Raw genomic sequence first — 7,363 nt, 5'->3', positions numbered from 1 at the left:
GAACTTAAACACAAAGCAGTTTTCATTACTGACTGTTTAATTTGGCAGCTAATTCCTCCAAGTTCTCCGTTACATTTAAAATCTGTGAGATCGAGTAATCATTATCTTCCAGTTACCCTTCTAGAGCCACCAACCAAACTTCCTGAAGAATCTTTTGAGCAGTAGTGTTCTTCTAATTTATTTATTTTATTTATTTATCAAATTTATTGACTGCCCATCTTACTGCAGGGTAACTGGGAGTCTACAATAGTTGAGTTACTTGCATTTGGAGAAATCTCAGGAATCAGCACAGCCACACTGCAAGGGATGAGCCTCACCCCAGGGAAACCACCTTTATAATCACAGTATCTCCCCTGCCAGGTAAGTAATTGTAGAATGAAGACACCTTTATTTTAGAGCAGTGCATCCAATGTGACAGTTACACACATTACATTTTGTCCAAATATATTTTTCCTTGATTGGAGTTAAGTTCTAGAGAGGGGAAACTTTAACTCTTCATCCTGGCTATGGACGTAGTTGAAATGGGAGACAGTATCTGCTCTTGAAATTGTTGTAATTAATGGAAGCTTTCTTCCCAGTACAAGTAGCCTATATGTACAGGAGTACAGTCTGATCAAGACTGTAAATTCAACAATAGTTAAATAGTTAAACTCTTCATTTCCCCCATATGATGCCCTCACAACCCCTTGCCTTTTTCGCTTGGCTTTTTTTTTTTTTTAATCATACACACCAAAGCTAATTACTAAGGATGTCATGACCCATCTTGTTTGGAACAGCTAGGCCAGCTGGCTTAGACAACAGAGGAATCCTTACCATGCTTTTTAGTTCAAAAGATTGCCAAATCATACTCTTCGGATTCTTCTTTTTTGTTTGGATTTGTTGTTGATTTCTTGTTATTTGATCTTGACAAAGTTCTACAAGGGCAGACTTTGCTTGTTTCTGGATGGAAGAGCACCAGAAAGCTAAAGATTGAGAACTAAAAAGGAGGGTTGAAAAGTAACTAGGAGAAGGCAATGGCCAATGTATTCCATGTATTGCTCAGAAGACAATATGATGATGGCCCTATAGTAACTAGGATGTGAGCTCAATTCTATCGAAAAATTATTTCATTGTCAGTTTATACCATATCAAAAAATATACGGTCACAATATATAATGCATTGGAAGTCATGATATAATCATTGTTATATCACTCCCACGTTTCTATTATTTGCTATTTTCCTAAAACTTCTGGACAAATCATGAATATTATATATGACATTTGAAAAATTGCTGTAGAAAAATATAAATGAAAAACGAATATATATACGATTTACTTTTAACAAATTTCAAGCAAAGAAGGTCCAGACCAGTAAAGAAGCTCCTGAAATGTCCATCTGAACATTGAAAGAACTTTGGTGGATCATACCAACGTCTTATTGAATCCAGCACACTATTTCTCACAATTGCCACCACGTATCTCTGAAAAGCCCTGAAGCAAGACATATGGCACCTTCCTCTTACTTCTCCCCAGCAACTGGATTTCAAACTGCTTCTGACATAAGAAATATATACCGGTATCTACATATCTACATTCATTAGAATTACGTGGTGGTACTTTAAGTTGGTCTGTTTTAAATTAGATTGGCATCTTTAAGATGATTCTCTGTTGATTTTGGAGGATGATCTTTTTTTAGACCGCAAGAATTCAGTCAACGCTTGCTTTATTTATGTGTTTACCATCAGTGATTATATGCCATTCCAAACAACTCTAAGCAGCTTACATAGTCTACGAATGAAAATAAGGTAACAAAGTCCAAAGTTTCAAATGTAAATCACAATGCATTGCAAAGACAGCACCCATGGGATCAAATAAAATTCTGCATTCATTAATTTCCAAATTATAGGAGGGAATCACTCACAACAACTCCAGTCCCAAGACCTGCTGGAAAAAAACAACAACCAGATTTTGATGGCCTTTCTGAAAGCCAGCAAGGTAGGCTTGTCCAGATCTCTAGGGATATATTTTTCTAAAAAGGGAGACAACTGTAGTTACAAAGGTTCAGGAAGTCCCATCTCTAAGTAAAAAGACCTGGAATGAATCTCTCCTACAAGACTCTACTGCAAAGTTGAAGCAATTGGGAGCAGTTAGCTTGGAAGATGCTCAGGTTGCTATGGACAACCAACATATTGAATTGCACCTAGAAGCAAAGTTGTCTCGTTGAGTATCTTTATCCCTACTGTTGCATTCCCAATGTCTTCTCTTTTCTCGCTCATTTGCCTGGCTACAACAGTAAGTACCTAGTTCTGTTAAATTAGTTTCCTATGATTCCCAGCTTTTGGTGTAAAGAGCTTCAAAACCAGGATCATATTTAGGATTCAAAATTCTGTTTTAATTAAAGAAAATAAATGTTTTGTTTCTGCTTGGAAACAGCTTCTAGACTTTTTGCTTGAAACAGAAAAAAAAAATTGAAAATTTGCAGATTAGATTAGTTTGTTGTTATAGAAACGGCAAATATTCACTAAATATGCAAAAGTTAAAACCTGGGGTTGTAACTTTAGTTTGTTTTTTACTGAACTGAAAAAAAATTGAAAGTTTTGGAAAAACTGGAAGACATTTTTTTTCTTTTTCCTCTACCCCACACTTTCTCTCTTTTTTTTCCCTTTCACATTTCCATATTACCTTTATTTTCATTTATATTTTTCATTATGATAAATTTCAATAAAAATAATTTTTAAAAAAGGTTTAAGATTCACAGTCCAAAAGAACTTGGCAAAGTAAATCCTGGTCACTTGTTTTTCTTTCACATGCTCCCATCACATGCTCCCATTTCACATGCTCCCGGTAGCTCCTGCCCTCTGGAATGACCTACCCCCCGACCTACGTACAACTGCAGACCTGCGCCTTTTTCGCCGAGCCCTGAAAACCCATCTATTTCGTGTGGCCGGCCTGGCGTAGTTTTGATTAGGTTTTAGTATAGGTTTTTATATGGGGTATTTTAGAGCAGGCCTTTATTTATTTAATTTGATTTTAGAAAAGATATTTATTGTGATTTTTATTATCGCCTGTTCACCGCCCTGAGTCCCGTAAGGGAGATAGGGCGGTATACAAATCTAAATAATAATAATAATAATAATAATAATAATAATAATAATAATAATAATAATAATAATAATAATAATAATAATAATAATAATAATAATAATAACAACATGAGAGAAGAAAACAAGATCAAATTTGCTGGTCTTGCTTTCTAAACTACAGTATATTCCTTGTAGCTATCAAGGAAATTGTCATGTATTCATATCCAATGTCTGTAGTCCTCTTTGCACCATTAGATGCTGATTTCCACTAGAAGCATTTCTGTACCATCTCCCAGTGCATGGAGGTTAGTGTTCCTGGCCAAGATAACTGCAACAGAGGATAGAGCCAAAGTGCATGACTCCACATTCTTTCTTCATGTACTGTAGGGATAAGTAATAAAGGAAACGAATCACCAGGGCTTTGGAATGAGCCCTATCTACCATCTGGAGAGATTTATCAAATCATTCCATGAATTCATCAAAGAATTCATCAAACTGTTATGATCTGTGTGTTTGTGGGAGACTGCCAGCTAGACTGGAAAGGGACATAAGCATAAGCTTAGCTTAGAGTCCTTGCGTAGACAAAAGAGGCATAAGTTCAACCTCACCCAAGATCCGCGAAGTCTTATTTGGTTGTTCCCAAGGGAAGGAAAGCAGTCTGGGGAGATAGCAATATTACCAATGATAGCACTTAGACTTATATATCACTTGACAGTATTTTACAGTCCTCTCTAAGCGGTTTACAGAGTCAGTGTATTGCCCCCAACAATCTGGGTCCTCATTTTACTGACCTCGAAAGGATGGAAGGCTGAATCTACTTTGAGCTGGTCAGAATCGAACTCCTGACAGTGAGCAGTGAGTTAGCCCGCAATTCTGCATTCTAACCACTGAGCCACCACAGCTCTTAGATTCTTGTAACTTTGGTAAAGAGCAATAAAGTTGTTTACTTTAGCTATTTGCAACTTGCTCTGGTTGCTTGTGCCTGACACTGTTAAACATAAACCCACATAGTTGAATGGAGCTTATTTCCAGATCCCCTATATCATGTTTCCCTTGCATCTTATAAGTTCCCATGGTTAAGCACTGACCATCGCAAAATACTACAAGGCTGGATGTTAAGGAAAATGCTGCTAAAAGAATTTCAAATACAGACTCCATGATTTATTCTACGTTTTCAACAAAAACGAACTCTCTCTGGCATGTGTCGGGATATGACATGAACCTTAAGAAAAGAGGAAATATTTGGGTAAGTATGTCGACACTAGGGATTTAATTCGCAATGGCCACAAAAGAATTCTTTGTTTAACTTGTATTGCTGTCCAATATTTTTTATGGGAGCATTCATTCACATCTGGCAGAGAACTCTTGCAGTGGATAACAGATGTATCTGGTAGCTTCTCACGTCTGTCCCAGCACCATGTTCCTGTTTAGAATTTTGAAAAGATCAGAAATCAGCAACAAACATTACAAGCATTTGGAGCTATGGGAAAATAGAAAAGTACGAATAAGAATGGTACAGAGTAATAGGCAGAAAGGAGTAAGCTTTGTGCAAACTATTTGAGCAAATAGGACAAAAGGAACAAACCTGGCTATAAAATAGAAAAGTGAGCCTGTCGATTTTATTTTTTTAATCTATCTGTTTTCCAAAATTACATTTGTTTACATCCAATTCTGTATAAATTTGGTAAGCTGATTGAAAAAGGGTATGTCAACTTCACTTTAACAAAGGGGAGCATTTAAGGAGGATCTCACTCTGCAGTGGGAGGGGCATTCTTCTAAAGGGCTATCCCAATTCTCTGCCAATATTTCCAAATGTCGCTGACAGGATACTTTGCTCTGTTTTTTTAGGATTTATCTGAAAAGAAGAATAGCTTTTATCCTGATTAAACATTTAAAATGTAATCTTTTATTCATAGAGAATACAACAAAGAAAATGAATTTTTATTCTGTCTAACCTTCAATTTGGAGAAATTTTAAGGAAAGAGAAACAAATTATCCAAGTTAGAAATGTGTTCCTTTTGCAAGACTCAAGGGTTAATTCAAGTGTGTCTGGCTTTCTAGTAAATACAGAGCACATTTTTTTTACAAACTTTTTCTCAGGATACAAATTTTCACAAACAATTTTCTTCAAATCTAACCCGTTTTTGCCTATTTGCCCCACATAACCCTTTTGGCTAAATTAGGAGGAAAAATGCAGATAATGTATAGACATGTATCTTAAACAGACCCACTGATGATGCATAATTGTCTACCAGGAACATTGGTGAGTAGAAAACAAGGGCAGGGAAAAAAAATCAGTTTCAGTGGCTGTGAAATTGCTGCTGAAACTTCATCAGGAGCATTCAAAACAAACCAAAGAATCTCCAATAATCTAGCACTGAAATTGATTGGGTGCATTTAGCACACCTTTAAGTGCATGTGCAATGTTAGCATCAACTCTGACTCTAAGGGCAAAAAACAGTGATCAAATTTGTGTCATCACCAGCACTGGCACAGCTCATTGTATCAGCAGCACACATTTGATTGGACTATCCAGCATCTTTTGCATCTCTTCCAAATTTCTCCCAAAACACAGATGGCTGCATTAATGCCAGGCTGCTGTTTGTGACTAGAGCAGCACATCAGTAAACAGCAGGAATAGGAGTTTCATCCTTATGATGGCATCCATCAGAAAAATTTCATATTCTATCCACTTTTCCCTTTACTGCTGCATAGTTACCTGATAAATGAAAGGATTTCACATCCATTCCTAACGTAGCGATTATCTGTTACATTTATACATTTTTCACATCCGTAATATTTTTGCAATAGATTTCCCTGAATCAGCTGATGACATTTAATAGAATGTTTAAGACACAGTATAAAATCTTAAATGCTTTTTGTCAGTCTGAGGATAAAATTGTGTGCCGAGATTGATTTCCAAATTAAAAACTATGTAGGCGTCTTGGCAATTCTCCCTCTCCATTCCATTCTCCCCTACCTTTTGCTCCTCCTCTACCTATTAAAATATAACAAAACAACTCTTCAGAAAATACTTAGAAACTAAAAGTGTGCTTGCCTTTACAAGGCGGGTGACATGAAGACGATTCTGTTAACGAAATGGACAAAATGACAAAACAACAAATGCAATTGCCCATAAAACTCTTATTGGGTACAGAAAAATCTGCAGTGAATAAATATTAACACAAACACTACAGGAAACATAAAATAAATGGGCTGGGGGGGACGAGGAAAAAACTAGTGGTTAAAATTGCTGAGGACTTAAGGAAAAAGCTATTTGCATATTGCAGGGCTCCATCTGCTGTGGAAAATCTAGGCTGCAAGAATGATTTAAGATTTAATAGAAGTAGTAGCCACTGTTAATTATAATTTGCACATTTACAAATCAGCACCGATAGCAATATAAATTATGAAATATAACAGTGTTATGTTGGATACTGGGGAAAATAAGATGACAGACAAAGTTAATGGAGTATCCCTAACAACAGCTCTGTCAGAACACATCAGAGAACTAATCCAGTTACAAAGGGCCTGCAATGGAAAATCTATTTAAAATATTAAAATGCTGTTTGGTAAAAGCTTTTTCATAGTGCATTTTACTTAAACAGTTGCTTATTGCTCATGGGTCATTAGCTGTACACTCAGATGCACTCTGGAAACTGCTGTTGGAGAGAATAACAGAAATTTAAAGAGAAATGTATTTATGCAGCACTTTTCTTGAAATATAGAATTGGCTTGCTGCTGACTTGTATTCAGACAAGTAACATTAACCACCTTCATGGATTAAACCTTTGGGGTGTTGTGCAAGAACACCCTTGAATTCAGGAGCTATTTATTTAAACCCACCACCAATCCTAAATGGGTGTGCCCAGGGCATAATTAATTTACAGGATTCCTTAGTACAAGATGTGCTGATGACCTTCATCTTAAATTCTTTTATTAAAGGAGGGCATAAATAGAGGGAAGACGGGTCCACAAAAGCCTTAAGTCACATTAGCTCAGTGCCACCCTCGTGTTAGGTGTTAGTCTGAAGCAATACTGTAGATCCCCAAATAATAAGAGATGCTGAGACATAACCATTGTGCCTGTGACTATCTTTTTAATTTCTCAAAGTGTGGCAGAAACAAAAGGTTGGATCGGATGGGTGCTAGATACCCCAGTCAGATAGTTCATATACTAACTCTTAAGGTCCGAGGTTTAGCTCAGATTAACCTCAGAAGACAAATCCCATTTCATCCATTGGAATTACTCTGTTTTGTAGAAAAACAATTCTAAGCATTCGTTGTTGTTGTTTTTTGCTC

At 36.5% G+C, this 7,363-nt stretch overlaps 1 pseudogene; it reads right to left on the bottom strand.

Annotated features, from left to right (window-relative positions):
- Window positions 1–239: 239 nt before the first annotated feature.
- LOC114922900 lies at window positions 240–368 on the bottom strand (annotated as a pseudogene).
- Window positions 369–7,363: the final 6,995 nt, after the last annotated feature.

Source organism: Protobothrops mucrosquamatus, unplaced genomic scaffold (assembly GCF_001527695.2).
Source record: "Protobothrops mucrosquamatus isolate PMUCROS unplaced genomic scaffold, P.Mucros_1.0 scaffold1267, whole genome shotgun sequence".
Taxonomy (NCBI): domain Eukaryota; kingdom Metazoa; phylum Chordata; class Lepidosauria; order Squamata; family Viperidae; genus Protobothrops; species Protobothrops mucrosquamatus.
Note: the sequence above shows the minus strand (reverse complement) of the source record. Positions and strands in the feature narration are given on the sequence as shown.